Here is a 20,120-nt window from a genome sequence, read left to right as displayed (position 1 = left end):
CTTTATTTCTTCCTTTACCATGCTATTATTGAGTAGAGTTTTATTTATCTTCCAGGTGTACGTGGACTTTTTGTTGTTTTTGTTGTTATTGAAGACCAGCCTTAGTTCATGGTGATCTGATAGGATGCAGGGAATTATTTTGATCTTCTTGTATTTGTTGAGGCTTATTTTCTTACGGATTATATGGTCAATTTTGGAGAAGGTACTGTGAGCTGCTGAGAAGAAGGTATATGCTTTCGTTTTAGGATGAAAAGTTTTATAGATATCTGTTAAATCCATTTTGTTATAGCTTCTGTTAGTTTCATTGTGTTTCTGTTTAGTTTCTGCTTCCATGATCTGTCCATTGATGAGAGTGGAGTGGTGAAATGTCCCACTATTATTATGTGTGGTCAATATAATAATAAAGCTTTGTGCTTTACTAAAGTTTTTTTTTTTTTTTGATGAATGTGGGTGTCCTTGTGTTTAGTGTGTAGATGTTCAGTATTGAAAGTTTGTCTCAATATATTTTTCTTTTGATGAGTAATAAGTGTCCTTTCTTATCTTTTCTGATAACTTATGGCTGAAAATCTATTTTATATGCATTAGAATCACTACTCTAGCTTGTTTCCTGAGACAGCTTGCTTGAAAAAATTTTCCTAGCCTTTTGCTCTGAGATGGTATTTTTCTTTGTCACTGAGATGGGTTTCCTGTATGCAGCAAAATGCTGGGTCCTATTTAAGTATAGTTTATGTCTTTTTATTGAGGAATTGAGTTCATTGATGTTAACAGATATTAAGAAATTGTGATTGTTGTTTTCTGTTATTTTTGTTGTTAGAGGTAGAATTATGTTTGTGTGCTTATCTTCTTTTGGGTTTGTTGTAAGAAGATTACTTACTTGCTTTTCCTAGGGTGAAATTTCCCTCCTTTGTTGGAATTTTCCATCTATTATTCTTTGTAGGGCTGGATTTGTAGACAGATATTGTGTAAATTTGGTTTTGTGCTGGAATATCTTGCTTTCTTCACCTATGGAAATTGATAGTTTTGCTGTATATAACATCCTGGGCTGGCATTTGTATTCTCTTAGGGTCTGTATAACATTTGTCCAGGATTTTCTAGCTTATATAGCATCTGTTGAGAAGTTTGATGTAATTCTGATAGGTCTGCCTTTGTGTGTTACTTGACCTTTTCCCCTTAGTGCTTTTAATTTTTTTTCTTTGTTTTACACATTTGGTGTTTGGACTATTGTGTGTATTTCTTTTCTGTTTCAATCTATTTGAAGCTCTGTAGGCTTCTTGCATGTTTATGGGCATAACACTTTTATGTTAGTGAATTCTTTTTCTATGATTTTGTTGAAGATATTTATTGGGCTTTTAGGTTGAGAATCTTTGCTCTCTTCTACACTTATCATCCTTAGATTTCACCTTCTGTTTGGGTCCTGGATTTCCTGGATGTTTTGGTTTAGGTACTTTTTGATTTTTTTAGATTTTCTCTGACTGCTGCGTCAGTGTTTTCTTTCTTTTTTTTTTAAACGACTTTATTTTGCAAAACAAAGATAAATGTACAGATTTTAAACATTTCTTGCTTAAAATTATACATTTTGGTCAGTACTGTTTTTTCAGACATTAAAATAAATTTTACATAAAACCATGTGAATATGTTTTTTAGTCAGTACTTGATTTTTTTCAAGGGCTTGACAGTATGCATTGAAAACCTACTAGTTGCAATAAACGTAAAGTACATGCAAAACAAAACGCAACATGGAAATAGTCAAAGTCTTCTTGTTTTGTGAATATATGTATATTTTTTGTTTTCTTTATTTCTTGGACTTCATACAGTCTGTGAGTTGTTTCTGGGGGAGTGAAAGCCTCTGGGGTTAGCATCCCACTATCAGTGACTGCATATTATGTCTGTTCTTTTGTGACTGGGTTATCTCACTCAGGATGATCTTCTCTAGATGCAGCCATTTTCTTAAGAATTTGGTTAAGTCATTGTTTCTGGTGGCTGAGTAGTATTCCATTGTGTATATGTACCACAATTTTTGTATCCATTCGTCTTCTGAAGGACATCTGGGTTCCTTCCAGCTTCTGGCTATTATAAATAGAGTCTCTATGAACATTGTGGTGCATATATCTTTGTTGTGTATTAAAGTGTCTCTGGGGTATATGCCCAGAAGTGGAATAGCTGGGTCTTCAGGTAGAACTATATCCAATTTTCTGAGGTATCGCCAGACAGATTTCCAGAGTGGTTGTATTAGCTTGCAACCCCACCAACAGTGGAGAAGTGTTCCTCTTTCTCCGCAGCCTCGCCAGCATCTGCTGTCATCTGAGTTTTGGATCTTGGCCAATCTGACTGGTGTGAGGTGGAATCTTAGGGTTGTGTTGATTTGCATTTCCCTGATGGCTAAGGATGTCGAGCACTTCCTCAGATGTTTTTCGGCCATTCGGTGTTCCTCAACTGAAAATGAATTGTTTAGCTCTGTACCCCATTTTTAATAGGGTTATTTGATTCTCTGGTCTCTAGCTTTTTGAGTTCCTTGTACACTTTGGATATTAGGCCTCTATCTGATGTGGTGTTGGTAAAGATCTTTTCCCATTCTGTTGGTTGCCGTTTTGTTTTCTTGACGATGTCCTTAGCCTTACAGAAACTTTGCAATCTCATTAAGTCCCATTTGTTAATCTTTGACCTTAGAGCTTGAGCCATTGGTGTTTTGTTCAGGAAATTTTCTCCTGTGCCTATGTGTTCTAAGGTTTTCCCTACTTTCTCATCAAATAGTTTCAGTGTATCTGGTTTAATGTGGAGATCTTTAATCCACTTACACTTGAGCTTTGTACAAGGAGATAAGAACGGGTCTATTTTCATTCTTTTGCATGTTGAGTGCCAGTTGGACAAGCACCATTTGTTGAATAGGCTGTCCTTTTTCCATTGAATGTTTACTGCTCCTTTGTCAAAAATCAGGTGACCATATACATGAGGGCTCATTTCTGGATCTTCTATTCTATTCCATTGATCCACTTGCCTATTTCTGTACCAGTACCATGCAGTTTTCAGCACAATTGCCTTGTAATATAGCTTGAGGACAGGGATAGTGATTCCCGCAGATGTTTTTTTTGAAGTTGAGGATGGATTTCGCTATTCTCGGTCTTTTGTTATTCCAGATGCAATTGCACATTGATCTTTCCAACTCAATGAAGAAGTGGGTTGGAATTTTGATGGGGATTGCATTGAATCTGTAGATTGCTTTTGGTAGGATGGCCATTTTTAAGATGTTGATCTTTCCAATCCATGAGCATGGGAGATCTTTCCATTTTCTGAGATCCTCCTCAATTTCTTTCTAGAGAGGTTTGAAGTTCTTGTCATACAGGTCCTTCACTTCCTTAGTTAGAGTCACACCAAGGTATTTCATAGTTTTTGTAACGATTGTGAAGGGTACCTTTTCCCTAATTTCTTTCTCCACATGTTTGTTTTTTGAGTATAGGAAGGCTACTGATTTGTTTGAGTTAATTTTGTATCCGGCCACTTTGCTGAACTTGTTTATCAGCTGTAGGAGTTCTCTGGTGGAATTTTTGGGGTCACTCAAGTACACTATCATGTCATCAGCAAAGAGTGATGTTTTTATCTCTTCCTTTCCGATTTGTATTTCCTTGCTCTCCTTTTGCTGTCTAATTGCTCTAGCCAGGACTTCCAGTACTATGTTGAATAGGTAGGGAGAGAGTGGGCAGCCTTGTAGAGTCCCTGATTTTAGTGGGATTGCTTCAAGTTTCTCGCCATTAAGTTTGATGTTGGCTGTTGGTTTGCTGTATATTGCTTTAATTATGTTTAAGTATGGGCCTTTGATTCCTGTTCTTTCCAGGACTATTAACATGAAGGGGTGTTGGATTTTGTCGAATGCTTTTTCAGTGTCTAGTGAGATGACCATGTGATTTTTGTCTTTAAGTTTGTGTATATGGTGGATTACATTGATGGATTTCCTTATGTTAAACCATCCCTGCATCCCAGGGATGAAACCTACTTGGTCATGATAAATAATGGTTTTGATGTGTTCATGGATTCGGTTTGCAAGGATTTTGTTGAGTATTTTTGCATCAATGTTCATAAGTGAGATTGGTCTGAAGTTCTCTTTTCTTGTAGGGTCTTTGTGTGGCTTAGGTACGAGGGTTATTGTAGCCTCAAAAAATGAGTTGGGTAATATTCCATCTGATTCTATCTTTTGGAATAGTTTGGCGAATATTGGTTTTATATCCCCAATAAATGTCTGATAAAATTCTGCACTGAACCCGTCTGGACCTGGGCTTTTTTTGGTTGGGAGGCTTTTGATGACTTCTTCTATTTCTTTAGGTGTTATAGGGTTATTTAGACGGTTTACTTGGTCCTGGTTAAACTTTGGGACCTTGTATCTGTCTAGGAATTCGTCCATTTCCTCCAGATTTTCCAATTTTGTGGAGTATGAGTTTTTGTAGTAGGATCTGATGATTTCTTGAATTTCCTTAGTTTCAGTTGTTATGTCACCACTTTCCTTTCTGATTTTGTTAATTTGGATACTCTCTCTTTGCCCTTTAGTTAGTCTGGCTAGGGGTTTATCAATCTTGTTGATTTTCTCAAAGAACCAACTCTTTGTTTGTTGATTTTTTCAATGGTTCTTTTTGTTTCTATTTGGTCTATTTCTGCCCTAATTTTGATTATTTCTTGCCGTCTACTCTTTTTGGTATATCTGCTTCCTTTTGTTCTAGGGCTTTTAGCTGTGCTGTCAGGTTGCTGATGTGAGCTCTCTCCAGTTTCTTTTTGGAACCACTTAGGGCTATGAGTTTTCCTCTCAATACTGCTTTCATTGCATCCCATAGGTTTGGGTACGTTGTGATATCGTTTTCGTTGAATTCTAGAAAGTCCTTAGTTTCTTTCTTTATTTCTTCTTTGACCCTGCTATCCTTTAACAGAGCGTTGTTTAGTTTCCATGTGTATGTGGGCATTTTGTTGTCTTTGTTGTTGTTAAAGACCAGCCGTAGACCATGGTGATCTGAGAGGATGCATGGGAGTATTTCAATCTTCTTATATCGATGAAGGCTCGTTCTGTGCTCAATTATGTGGTCAATTTTTGAGAAGGTGCCATGGGGTGGTGAGAAGAAGGTGTATTCTTTTACTTTAGGATAGTATGTTCTGTATATATCTATTAATTCTAGTTGGTTCAAAGTCTCTGCTAGTTTTGCAGTGTCCTTGTTCAGTTTCTGTTTCCCTGATCTGTCCATTGGTGAGAGTGGGGTATTAAAGTCTCCCACTATTATTGTGTGTGGTGAAATGTATTTTTTGAGCTTTAGTAGGGTTTCTTTTATGAATGTGGGTGATTTTTTATTTGGAGCATATATGTTAAGGATTGAGAATTCCTCCTGGCAGATTTCCCCGGTAATGAGTAAAAAGTGTCCTTCTTTATCTTTTTTGATAACTTTTGGTTGGAAATTTACTTATTCGATATTAGAATAGCCACTCCAGCTTGCTTCTTGGAGCTGTTTGCTTGGAATTTTTTTCCCACCCTTTTACTCTGAGATAGTGTCTGTCTCTGTCTCTGAGATGAGTTTCCTGTATGCAGCAAAATGCTGGATTTTGTTTATGTATCCAGTCTGATAGTCTATGTCTCTTTATTGGGGAGTTGAGACCATTTATGTTAATAGACATCAAGGAATAATTGTTTCTGTTTCTTGCCATTTTTGCTTTTTTGGGTTGAGTTGTGTCTGTGTTTTTTTCTTCTTTATTTTTCTTGTTTAGGAGTTTTCTTGTTTTTACTAGTCTGTATTTTCCCTCCTTGTATTGGGTTTTCCACCTATAATTCGTTGTAGTGCTGGGTTTGTGGTCAGATATTGTGTGAATTTTGATTTGTCTTGAAATATCTTTGTCTCTCTATCGATGGTGATTGATAATTTTGCTGGGTATAGCAGCTTGGGCTGGCACTTGTGCTCTCTTAAGGAGTGCATGATGTCTGTCCAGGCTCTTCTAGCTTTCATAGTCTCTGTTGAGAAATCGGGCGTGAGTCTGAATGATCTGCCTTTATATGTTACCTGACCTTTTTCTTTTACTGCTTTTAGTATTCCTTCTTTACTTTAGGCACTTGATGTTTTTACTGTTATGTGTCGGGAGGTATTTCTTTTCTGGTCCAACCTATTTGGAGTTCTGAAGGCTTCTTTTATGCTCGTGGTCATCTCATTCTTGAAGGTAGGGAAGTTTTCTTCTATGATTTTGTTGAAGATATTTACTGTGCCTCTTAGTTGATACTCTTCTCCCTCTTCTATTCCTATTATCCTTAGGTTCGGTCTTCTCATTGTGTCTTGTATTTCCTGGACATTTTGGGTTAGGAGCTTTTTGTTTTTTGCATCTTCTCTGGCTGTTTTGTCTATGTTTGCAATGTTGTCTTCTGCCCCCGAGATTCTCTTATCGATCTCTTGTAATCTGTTGGAAATGCTTGCTTCTGTGACTCCTGATTTCTTTTTTTGGTGTTCTGACTCTAGGGTTATCTCTTTTAGCGCTTTCTTTTTTGTGTCAATTTCTGTTTTAATTTCCCTCTTCCATTCCTTTATTTCTTTGGTTCTGTTTTCCTCTCGTTCTTTGAGTTCTTTGAGTGTTTTTCTTGTTTCTTCTTTAAAAGCTTCTGTATCTTTTTGCTTTTCCTCCCTTTCTTGTTTAAGTAACTCTATCATCATCTTGAGGCATGATTTCAGGTCTGTGTCTTCTTTCTCTGGAGTGTTTGGAATTCCGATGTTTGCTACTATCAGAGAGCTGGGTTCTGGTGTTGCTAGATTGTCTTGGTTTCCTTGGGATATACTCTTTCTCTTTCCTCTTACCATTTTGTTGTCAGTGATATGTTCTTGCCTTTCCCTTGTATCTGGTCTGTGTCCCTGTTACACTTTCCGTGTGCACTCCACAGAGATCTCTCTACTCCCCGGCAGCCCAGGTTCTGGGTGGCAGCTGGGCCAGGCTCCGCTCTGCATCCTGAAGTCGCTTCTGGGTGGGAACAGACGTTCCTAAGATCTGTTCCTGGTCACAGTTGCTCAGCCTGTACGAGCTGCCTTTCTGGCTGGCAGTTGGGCCAGGCTCCGCTCTGCGTCCTGAAGTCGTCTCCAGGTTGGAACAGAACTTCCTAAGATCTGTTCGCGGTCACAGTTGCTCAGCCTGTATGACCTGCCTTTCCGGCTGGCAGTTGGGCCAGGCTCTGCTCTGTGTCCTGAAGTCGTCTCTGGGTGGGAACAGAAGTTCCTAAGATCTGTTCCTGGTCACTGGATCGGGGAGGACAGGGCAGGTCAGGGCAGGGGGTGCCCTTTCCGTGTGCACTCCGCAGAGATCCCTCTGCTCCCCAGCAGCCTAGGTCTCCCACTCACCAGTTGCTCAGCCTGTACGAGCCGCCTTTCCGGCTGGCAGTTGGGCCAGGCTCCTTTCTGCATCCTGAAGTCGTCTCCGGATGGGAACAGAAGTTCCTAAGATCTGTTCGCGGTCACAGTTGCTCAGCCTGTAGGAGCCGCCTTTCCGGCTGGCAGTTGGGCCAGGCTCTGCTCTGTTTCCTGAAGTCGTCTCCGGGTGGGAACAGAAGTTCCTAAGATTTGTTCCCGGTCACAGTTGCTCAGCCTGTACGAGCCGCCTTTCCGGCTGGCAGTTGGTCCAGGCTCTGCTCTGCGTCCTGAAGTCACGTCAGTGTTTTCTATGTTATATTCTGCCCCTGAGATTCTCTCTTTCATCTTTTGTATGCTGTTGGTGATGTTTGTGTCTATGACTTCTAGTCTCTTTTCTAGGTTTTCTACCTCCAGAGTTCTCCTTTTGTGATTTCTTTATTTTTTTATTTCCATTTTTTAGATCCTGAATAGTTTTTGTTCAATTCTTTCACCTATATGCTAGTGCTTTCCTGTAATTCTCTAAAGGGTTTTTGTGGGTTTTGTGTGTGTGTAAGTGTGTGTGTGTTTCTGTTTTAAGGGCTTCTAAATGTTTGCTTGTGTTCTCCTGTATTTCTCCAAAAAAATTTATTCATGCACTTTTTGAAGCTTTTTATCATCATCTTGAGGTATGATTTTAAGTCCAAATCTTTTTTTTTTTTTTTTTTTTTTTTTTTTTTTTTTTTTTTTTTGGTGTTTTGGGATATCCACTACTTGCTGAAAACTGGGTTCTGATGTTGCCACAGGTTGTCTTGTTTTCTATTGCTTAGGCTTTTATGCTTGCATCTTGCCATCTTGATATCTTCTATGCTAGTTGATCTTGTTGTCTTTGACTGAAGCTTCTCTTTCCTGTGGGCCTGTGGGCTTGTGGTTTCAGGAATGAGAGTAGTCCTGAGTGATCAGCTCTTTGTGGGCAGGTTGTATTTGCCAATGGCAGAGAACCAGATCTAGCTCTGAGCACAGATAGAGGCTAGAAGTGTTCCGGTCCCAGGCAGCACTGTGATGCCTGTGCCCTGAGAGTTCCTGGAGGTCTCTCCCCAGGTAGTCAGTGGAGAGAAAGAAGGGTCTCATCCTTGGGCTCAGGAAGAAAAGTATTCCTGGGTACTCAGCTCTTTGAAGCCAGGCTGGGAGTTCTGGTGGTGGTAGGACGGCTCTGACACAGGAAATATTTAAAATATGCTTCTGTTGATTTTATTATTACCTGAAATATTAGATTTGGTATACTTAAAACTGTTAAAAGAATAAGAAGGTGAAGGACCTGCCTTGACAGATAAATTGTCAAACAGTGGTCTAGACAATTAAACATTTTTTTTCTTTTTATAGCTAAAAAGAAAAATCAAAGAATTTAATTTAACATGACAAAATACAGTTAGGTTTAAACAAAAAGAGATGTCCAACACTAAATGCTACTTTTGTATTTTAGTGAATTTTGAGAAAGCTCATGTGTGAGCATAGAAATTAGAAAAGAAGCAATGGTTTCAGGTCCTTTAAATTCTGTTTCTTCTCCAAGTGTAATGATTAGATTTGATTCCCAAGACCTACAATGTGTGAGGAGACAACAAATGCATATAAGCTGCTCCTTGACTTCCACAAGCATGCCAGAGCACACATGCTCAAACACACATTATTGCATGCATTACTAGTTGACCGTGTTGTGTTCCTGTATAGTATTCCACTGTCCTGTCTCATTGTGCTCCAATCTGTTCATCCATACATCCATTTTGATGTGTATTTGAATAGATTCTAATTTGGGGTTATTATAAACAAACTTATGTTGGATGTTTACTCAGGGACAGAACTCCTATCATAGAGCTTTATGTGTTTGTCCTTGTAGCAGCACACATATTTTCACTCTCTTTTATAAAACAACATATTGCTTTCTCACTGATATCTTATTTTTGTGTACAAATCAAATTGATAAACTTCCTTGTACTATTCTTGACATAGAACTTCCTTTTTTTCTTTATAGGAGTCTCTCTTTTCTCTTCCCATCTTTTCTCTTTGGCCTCTGTTCCAGTTTTTTTTTTTTTTTTTTCAACACTCCCCTTTTTTTTCTTGCTATGAGAATGTGGAATTAAAAGTATTCATTTTTCTCTCCCTTTTGCAACGATTTTTTTTTTATGAAATAGAGAACAAGGTTTCATGTTGCTTAGACTATTTTATAAAGGAAGAAGTGTCTGACGAGAATGTTCTGTTTTGTTTGTTTGTTTTGTTTTTCAAGATAGGATTTCACTTTGTAGTCCTGGTTGTTATGCCACTCACACTGAAAACTAGAACTCAGAGGTTTATCTGCCTCTGCTTCTGGAGGACTGAGACCAAAGATGTGACCCACCACTGCCAGGCTAGAACTTTTTAAAACTTTAAATTATTCACTGACTGGAGGTATTTTGGAATCAACACTAACCTGTAACGCTGCAGAGAGTCTTAACGGTACAAACAAAAAGCATAGAATTGTTTAAGGCAAGATTTTCAGTTTTTTAAAACTGGAAAGCTATAAGTGTTATATGAAAATATAAGAATATTATATCTTACATAATAGGGTGGTGTAACATTACTTGTGAAGTCAGTAATTGTTTATATTAAAAACACATGCTCCACTATGTTTATAGCAGCCTTATTCATAATAGTCAGAAACTGGAAGCAACCCAGATGTCTGTCAGGTGAAGAATAGATACAGAAAATGTGATTCGTTTACCCAATGGAACATTATTCAACTATTGAAAACAAGAATTTCATAAATTTTACAATCAAATGGATAGAACTAGAAAATGTCATCCTAAGTGAAGTAACTCAGACCCAAAAGGACATGCATGCCATGTAGTCACTGATAAGTGGATATTAACTTTAAAGTACAGAATACCCATGATGCAACCAACAGAACTTAAGAAGTTTAAGCAGAAGGAAGGCCCAGGTGAGGATGCTTTAATCCCACTTAGAAGAGGCAACAAAATAATCACAGTTGGATGGAGAAACTTAGGTGAAAGAAGAGAGGGGAAAGAGAAAGGGGGGGTTTAGGATCAGGTATGACGGGAAACAGGAGAAAAGCCCAGAGTACCAGGGGAATGAATGAAAATATACAGTTTCTGAGATTTGGAAGAACCTCTAGAAAAATCCTTCCCAAAATTATGAGAGACTTTTAGAACACAATGGGGGTAACATTATCTGAAATGCCCAAATGTGGAGAGAGGGAACCGGAAGAAACCATCTACAGTAGACAGAGAGGACCACCCCTAGTGGAGGGATGGAGTCAACAATTTACCTTCCAATTCTTTGATCCAGAATTGTTCCTGTCTAAAAGAAATACAGGGACAAAAATGGAGCAGAGATTGAAGGAAAGACCACACAGTGACAGGCCCAACTTGGGATGCATCCCATGGTCAGGCACCAAATCTGACACTATTATTGATGCTCTGCTGTGCTTACAGGCAGGAGACTAAAATGGCTGTCCTCTGAGAGGCCCTATTAGCTGCTGACTGAGACAGATGCAGATCCTTACAGCCAACCATTGACTAAGATTGGGATCCCCTCTGGAAGAGTTGGGGGAAAGATTTAAGGAGTTGAAAAGAATGGCAACCTCACAGGAAGAACAACAGTGTCAACTAATATGGACCCTTAGGACCACCCAGAGACTAAGCTACTAACCAAAGAACATATATGTGGTGGTCTGAGGCACATATGTGGCAGAGGACTGCCTTGTCTGGCCTCAAATGGAAAGGATGTGCCTAATCCAGCAGAGACTTGCTGCCCCAGGGAAGAAGGATGTGGCGTAGGGTGGGGCAGAAGCAAAGGGGAGGGGGAATGGAATGAAGAATTCTGGGAGGGAAGACAGGAAGAGAGGCAACATCTAGAATAAAAATAAAATGATTAAAAGGGATTTAGATTAGGTTGTTCTGGTTACATGTCTGTGGGGGTTTACCTTGGTCTGTTAACTGGTGTGAGAAGATCCAGGAGGAATGTGGGTGGCATTGTTCCTTCTTTTGGGGTTCTGAATTGGGTGATATTAGAGAAAAGCAAGCTGAGCCATGAACATGCATACATTCATGTTCTCTTTGCTCTCACCTGAGGATGTGACTCGATGCTTCAGGTTCTGGCTTTGACTTTCCTGCAGTGGTGGAATTATAAGGCATTTCATCACAGCAACAGAAACGTAATAAGACATGTACTGAGGAAGTAGGGTGGTGGATGATCTGTGGGGAGCACTTCTGGCATTAACTTTGACTGGCCTCTTAATTGTGATTAATCACCAATGAGTTTGCTGACATCTGTCTTTGTTTTTAATTAAGACACTTGTTATACTCTGCCAAGTTCCTCAACTCACACATGTCCTTGAGACACTGTCCTAGCCTTAATTCAATGGCCTGAGCCAAACATAGATACTGTGTACCATAAACTTGCCATGCAAGCATTTGTGGTCATTATTTATTTTCCTAGAATTGGTCATGCTTTGTGTAGCTTGCCTTTAAGATGCTGAGAAAATGCACTTGCTTGCTGGCATGATTTTAACCAGCAGCCTTCACCCCACACCCCAGTCTCTTGTATCTTTTCTCTGCTTTTCCTATAATCATCATCATTCCCCAAATCATGATTTTTGAGTTGACTGACCGGCTGGGTCTGGCCGTGACAATGGTCGATAGGTCATGTGGTGCAGGAATGCCCTCAAATGGTTTTGTGAATATTGTCTGGCTTCCCCTCTGCTCTGGATGAAGATATGATTGCTTCTCTGTGCTCTGGCTGTACTGAGCCATTCTCCTCTTCAGAAGAGAATCAATGAAAGGCTTTGATCTTCTAGATAGTGAGAAAAATATACTATCTCTCTTAAAAGTTAAAAAAAGCTCTAAAAGAAAACAACATCAGCAACAACAAACAAAAAAAAACAAAAGCTGACATTTGATCAGGAGAGGAGGGTCAGTAATCAGGATGTAAAAATGAATGAATGAATGAATGAATGAGTAGATAGACAGATATTTATTGAATATTATTCAAAATTGAATAGGTAAAAAATATTAAAAATGTAATGCCCATTTCCACCTGAGGTCCTCAAAACAAAAAATTCCTACCCAACTCGCAGACAGTAAAGGAATAAGGCTACTAAGAAATAGCTGTGCATCTCTTCCCTCTCCTCCCATATTTGATTCTGCTTCTCTTTTCCCTCCCTTTCTTCTCTTCTTTCCAAGTCTTTCCCATCTGACTATTCACAGGGCCTCCAGTGGAGGAGATAGGGGACAAACTGAAGGAGCTGAAAGGGCTTGGTCCTGTGAACGCTTGATGCTCAGGTGTACAGAAGTGGTAGGGAGGTGAGGTGGGAGTGTGTGGACTGCGGAGGACCCTCATAGAAGCAGAGTAAGGAGAAAATGGGATAGAGGGTTTGCAGAGGGGAAACTGAGAAAAAGGATAACATTTGATATGAAAATAAATAAAATTTAAATTTAAAAATAAAAATAAAATAAAGAAATAGCTGGAAAGATTCTGAAGACACTCAAACAACTCAAACAACTTGCAGACAGCTTCTCAGTCCTTCGGTCTAAGATGCAGTTCACTATTTACAGCCTGATCTCATGGAGACATTTTCTCACACTAGGCTTCCTCCTCTATGATGATTCTAGCCCATGTCAAGTTAACATAAAACTAACAAAAACAGCATGCCAACTTTGACTACAAGATGAAAGTGACTTCAAAACCTGTTCAAAGCCTTTCGTTGTAAGTATATAAGAATAAGGGAACCTTTTCAGAGAAGAGCAGAGGTTCTGAAAATAGATGCTAGCTCCTACAAAGCACAAATATTTCCTAAAATCAATGATTAAAAACAATAAACCACTAACCAAATGTGGAAAGGACTACAAACATTTTATGTGCTTGGAAACAATATAGACCTGATTCTGATTCCTCATATTGTAGATTTTAAATTTATTGCAAAACAATGAGGAAATGAAAGCCCAGTTTTGTTATACAGATGTAGCAACTGCACTGGTAATTTTTATTTTACACATCAGCTTATATTGATGTATTTATGCTAATATTTGGGTCTATACAACTTTAGACCTTGAACACCTTCTATCTAAATTTAAAATTACATACATTCCCAAATCTAAAGCCTAATGAGTGTCAGTTTAACCCAAAAAGTGAAACGTTCTAATGATGTAACACGTTGTAGTCAAAATTTGTCTTTTACAAAAAGATGGAATTAAAAACAAGCTGAACACCCAGGAGTGAAAACAGCATATCCTGTATCAATGTGTCTAGTACCTAGTGTTTGTAATGGTCTCCATCGTCTATCTAGTTTTACTGTCTATAACATGTGCAGCCTCTCTTCAGCAGCTTTCAGTTGGTACTTGCAACTGTCCTTGGCAGACATCCTACGTTTTTGGCAACTTCGATATCCTAGAATCTTCACAGCAACTTAAGCTTCACCTTTACAGATTCCTGTATGGTATATTTAGAAACTCACTATGGAATCAGACTTGTTACAGGTAACCAGACTTTAGGGTCTTTATAGAACCTTAAAGAAAGCCTAAAGAAACACTAAAAAAAAAAAAAAAAAGATAATGTAAAGTTCTACTTTCAGCTTGACATAATTGAACCAAAGTTATAGCAACATTTAAGCAGCTGATCTTGCAGAAGTCTTCCATCTCTTTGTTCAAGTGTTTATACAAAGCTAAACCATGTGATTGGCCCCTTACCATCAAGACACCTTTCCCATTGCCTCAGAAAAATTTGGATTTTAATCTTTAAATTCAGTGATACCGTTAACAATCCCAATTGTTTTTTTTTAATCAAAACATGCTTTATATTCTTGACCTTAACTTTAGCCTTGTTCTCACTCCTTTTCTTACCCAAGTACATATTTCTACATATGCATGCTATCCCTCACTATAAACTATGGCTAAATGCGGTGAGCAGTAAGTGTGCCAGTTTAAATGTGATGTCATCTTTAACTTACTTCTGCCTAAGAGTTTAGTCAATTATTTCTAAATTCATCTTCACTCAAGTTTCAGGACAAATGTTGAATACAGCTAGACATTTTGGCAGAATACAACACCGAAGAACGCTAGCAAAGTTTTCTGTGAAATTTCATGGATTTGGCTGCCACTGTCTACATTTTCCTTGGCGGTTTACATTTTCCTTGGCATTTAGACCTTGCAAGATGTCACCAAAAATGGTTCATTAAGTTCTGATTTTTCAGTATTTTAGCACTTTTCTAACCCACAATAGACATTTCTACCCTCTTCCCAAAATCTAATTTTAAAGCCTTGTGCACTAGATGGCCAGCTTGGCCATAGAGTTTTCCATGTCTCATTACCAATTTTCTTGTCATTTACTTTTCTCATTATTGATATAAAATTTTTATTTAAAAACCAGCTTACTGAAGGTATGTTTTATTGGGGTACACAGCTATAAGAGTTATAGTCTATCATGCTTTAAAAATCATGGTGACAGAACAGATATGCCTAGTTCAGGAATCAGAGATAAAATAAGTAGGGCAAGGCTATAAGCTTTAAGGCCATCTACTGTCAACTCATTTCCTTCAGGTGAACTTGACCACCCAGTGGCTCTATAGTTCCCTCAAGCTGCATTACCAACATTGGACCAAATGTTCAAATACATGAACCTTTCATAGTAAAACCATGACATTTGATTTCAGACCCTAGAGATTTTATTATGCATGTGAAAGTGTGCCCCAAATCTATCTAATTGCTTTTTATTTCAGGTAATTTAAAAATAGTTTTGGTAACTTTGAGAATTTTTTTGTCTTTTTATTTTGTATTAATTTTAAGTATTTGTTCATATGCATATGTGTGTATGAACACAGATGCCAATGGAAGCCAGATGTGTTGGATCCCCCTGGAGCTAGAGTTACAGGCAATTATGAGCTACTTAATACTAGTGATAGAGAGTGAATTTGGGTCCTCTATGAGTAGTGTGCTCTTCTGATTGCAAAATTATCTGCCTAGCCCATGTTTTGGTAATTTTGAATAGACAATGAATAAGATTTATGAAACCCCAAACTGTACAATTAATTGAGACCATCTATTTGCATACCTAATTTGTAACATTTTTTACTTAATCCTAAATTCAAAGCTTTCTAGAATTAAAATATAATATTAAATATTAAATGCAAGAACAATAAAGAATCTGGAGATGATAAATATGAGAGGTATTTTCTTTATTTTTCTTTTTATAATTGGATATATTTTATTTACATTTCAAATGTTATTCCCTTTCCAGGATTCCCCTCCATATCCTCAATGCCATTCCCCCGACCCTGCTTCTATGAGGGTGTTCACTTACCAATCCACCACTCCCACCTCCCTGCCCTTACAGTCCCCTACACTGGGGCATTGAGCTTTGGCAGGATGAAGGGCTTCTCCTCTCTTTGATGCCCAACAAGGCCATCCTCTGATACTTGTGCAGATGGAGCCATGTATCCCTCCATGCATATTCTTTGGATAGTGGTTTAGTCTCTGGGAGCTCTTTTGGTTGGTATTGTTGTTCTTATGGGGTTGCACACCCCTTCAACTCCTTCAATTCTTTCTCTAACTCTTCCATTAAGGACCCTATTCTCAGATCATTGGTTGGTTGTGAGCATCTGCCTCTGTTTTTGTCATACTCTGGCAAAGCCTTTCAGGAGAAAGCTATATCAGGCTCTTGTCAGCCTGCACTTCTGGGCATCAGCAATATTGTCTGGGTTTGGTGGCTGTATATCTGCTGGATCTCCAGGTGGGACAATCTATGGATGACCTTTCCTTAAGTCTCTTCTCTAAACTTTGTCTCCATATTTCATCCTGAGAATATGTTTGTTTCCACTTCTAAGAAGGACTGACGCATTGAATATCTTTCTTCTTGAGCTTAATGTGGTCTGTGAATTGTATCTTGGGTAATCCGACTATTTTGGCTAACATCAACTTATCAGTGAGTGCATACCATGTATGTTCTTTTGTGACTGGGTTACCTCACTCAGGATGATAGCTTCAAGTTCTATTCATTTGTCTAGGAATCCCATAATGTCATTGTTTTTAATAGCTGAATAGTATTCCATTGTGTAAATGTAATACATTTCCTGTATTCATTCCTCTGCTGAAGGACATCTGGGTTCTTTCTAACTTCTGGCTATTGTAAATAAGGCTGTTATAAACAGGGTGAAACATGTGTCCTTGTTATATGGTAGAGCATCTTTTGGGTATATGCCCTGGAGTGGTGTAGATGGGTCCTCAGGTAATACTACGTCCAATTTTTCGTAATACCTCCAGACTGATTTCCAGAGCAGTTGTACCAGCTTGCAATTCCATGAGCAATGAAGGAGTGCTCCTTTTTCTTCACATTCTCTCCAGCATTTGTTGTCACTTGAGTTTTTGATCTTAGCTATTCTAGTGTGAGAAGGAATCTCAGGGTTGTTTTGATTTGCATTTCCCTGATGACTAAGAATGTTGAACATTTCTTTAGATGCTTCTAAGACATTTGATATTACTCTATTGAGAATCTTTTGTTTACCTCTGTGCCCTATTTTAATAGGGTTATTTGATTCTCTATACTTTGATTTTTTTGGTATATATTGAATATTAGCCCTCTATCAGATATAGGATTTGCAAAGATCTTTCCCCAAGATGTTGGTTGCTATTTTGTGTCCTTTGCCTTACAGAAGCCTTATTTTATGAGGTCCCATTTGTCGACTCTTGGTCTTAGAGCATAAGTCATTGGTGTTTTGTTCAGGAACTTTTCACCAGTGCCCATGTGCTCAAAGCTCCCCCCCTCACTTTCTCTTTTATTGGTTTGAGTGTATCTGGTTTTATGTGGAGGTTCTTGATCCACTTAAACTTGAGCTTTGTACAGGGCAATGAAAATAGCTATATTTGCATTCTTCTACATGCTGATACCCCAGTTGGACCAGCACCATTTGTTGAAAATGCTATCTTCTCGCATTTGATGGTTTGTCAAAGATCAAATGACCATAGGTATGTGGGTTCATTTTTGTGTCTTCAATTCTATTCCACTGGTCTACCTGCCTGTCTCTGTACCAATCCCATACAGTTTTTATCACTAATGCTCTGTCATAGAGATTGAGGTCAAAGATGGTGATTTCTCCAGAAATTCTTTTATTGTTGAGAATAGTTTTCACTATCCTGGGTTTTTTTTTTTTTTTTTTTTTTTTTTTTTTGTTATTCCAAATGAACTTGCAAATTGCTCTTTCTAGCTCTACAAAGAATTGTGCTGGAAATTTGATGGGGATTGCATTGAATCTGTAGATTACTTTTGGCAAAATGGCCATTTTTTTCTATATTAATCCTTTCAGTCCATGAGCATTGGGGATCTTTCCTTTCTCTGAAATCTTCTTCAATTTCTTTCTTCAGAAACTTGAAGGTCTTATCATACAGATCTTTCACTTGCTTGGTTAGAGTCACACTCAGGTATTTTATATTATTTGGAAGTATTATGAAGGATGCCCTTTTTTATATTTCATTCTCAGGCGGGTTATTCTTTGAGTAGAGGAAGGCTAGTGATATGTTTGAGTTCATTTTATATCCAGGAATTTTGCTGAAATTTTTATCAGCAGTAGGTGTTTTCTGGTAGAATATTTGGGGTCATTTAAATATGCTATCATATCATCTACAAATAGTGATATTTTGATTTCTTTAAGAACCGTTTCTTAATGACAAAAATCATTAATATTTTTAAATTAAAAAGACATAGTGCTTACTTTAAAAAAGTACAAATACACGTTGAAAGTATGTACTAGATAGGCATGGTAAGTAGGCGTTCCAAGTAGCCAGGGGGCAGAGAGATCTCTGCCGAGCAAGTGGAGAGTGTGCCCCTGCCTTGCTTGGTCCAGGGAACCAGGAACCTAGCATTGGGCCCTCTGTTCCCAGCCAGCAGCTTTTGGGTGTAGAACAGGTTCTTGACCATCTGCCACCAGGTACAGCAGAGATTCAGGGACACAGGCAAGGTATAAGGGAAAGGCAAGAACCAATCACTGACAACAAGATGGCAATAGGAAAACAAAAGAATGTACCTTACCGCAGGGAAACCAAGACAACCTGGCAACACTAGAATTCAGCTTTCCTATCACAACAAACAGAGGAATGCCAAACACTCCAGAAAAAGAAGACTCAGACCAGAAATCCTACCTCAAGATAATGATATAGATCCTTAAACAAGAACGGGAGGAAAAGCGAAAAGAAATAGAAGCTTTTAAAAAGAAAAAAGAAAAATACTCAAAGAACTCAAAAAACTAGAAGAAAACAGAACCAAAGAGTTGAAAAAATGGAAGAAGGAATTTAAAATGGAAATGGACACAATAAAGAAAACACTAAATGAGACAACCCTAAAGTAGAAACCTAAGAAAGAAATCAGGAGTCACAGATGCAAGCATTTCCATCAGACTACAAGAGATGGAAGAGAGAATCTCGGGGGCAGAAGACAGCATTGAAAACATAGACAAAACAGTCACAGAAGATGCAAAAACCAAAAGGTTCCTAACGCAAAATGTACAGGAGATCCAGGACACGATGAGAAGACCAAACCTAAAGTTAATAGAAATAGAAGAGGGCAAAGAATATCAACTAAGAGGCACAGTAAATATCTTCAACAAAATCCTGGAAGAAAACTTTCCTACCCTTAAGGATAAGATGACCACAAGCATAAAAGAAGCCTAGAGAACTCCAAATAGGTTGGACCAGAAAAAAATTTCTCCAGACACATAATGGTCAAAACGCTAAGAGCCCAAAGCAAAGAAAGAATACTAAAAGAAGTAAGGGAAAAGGTCATGTAACATCTAAAGGCAGACTAATCAGAATCATATTGACTTCTCAACAGAGACTATGATAGCTAGAAGAGCCTGGACAGACAACATGCAGACCCTAAGAAGGCAAAAGTGCCAGCCCACACTGCTATACCCAGCAAAATTATCAGTCATCATAGATGGAAAGACTAAGATATTCCATGACAAAACTAAATTTACACAATATCTGAACACAAACCCAGCACTACAAGGAATTATAGGTGGAAAACCCAATACAAGGAGGGGAACTAGATCATAGAACAAACAAGAAAACTCCTAAGCACGAAAACTAAAAGAAGAAAGACACAGAGGCACAATTCAACCTACAAAAGCAATAATATCAGGAAACAGCAACCACTATTCCTTGATATCTGTTAACATAAATGGACTCAACTTCCAAATAAAAAGATATAGGCTTGCTTTGCAAGGATTTTGTTGAGTATGCTTGCATCATTTTCATAAGTGAGATTGGTCTGAATTACTCTTTCCTTGTAGGGTCTTTGTGTGGTTTAGGAATGAGGGTTATTGTAGTCTCAAAAAAAAGAGTTTGGTAGTATTCCATCGGATTATATCTTGTGGAATAGTTTGGAGAGTATTGGTGTTATATCCGCAATAAATTTCTGATAAAATTCTGCACTGAACCCGTCTGGACCTGTGCTTTTTTGGTTGGTAGATTTTTGATGACTTCTTCTATTTCTTTAGGTGTTAATGGATTATTTAGATGGTTCACCAGATCATGGTTTAACTTTAGAATCTTGTATCTGTCTAGAAATTCATCCATTTCCTCCAGATTTTTCAACTTTGTGGAGTATAGGCTTTTGTATTAGGATCTGATGTTTTCTTGAATTTCCTAAGTTTCAGATGTTATGTCTCCACTTTCCTTTCTGATTTTGTTAATTTGGATACTCTCTTTTTGCCCTCTAGTTAGTCTGGCTAGGGTTTATCAATCTTGTTGATTTTCTCAAAGA

Source organism: Micromys minutus, assembly GCF_963924665.1.
Source record: "Micromys minutus genome assembly, chromosome: 28".
NCBI lineage: Eukaryota > Metazoa > Chordata > Mammalia > Rodentia > Muridae > Micromys > Micromys minutus.
The sequence above is the reverse complement of the archived record's forward strand: the minus strand, read 5'-3'. Positions refer to the sequence as shown.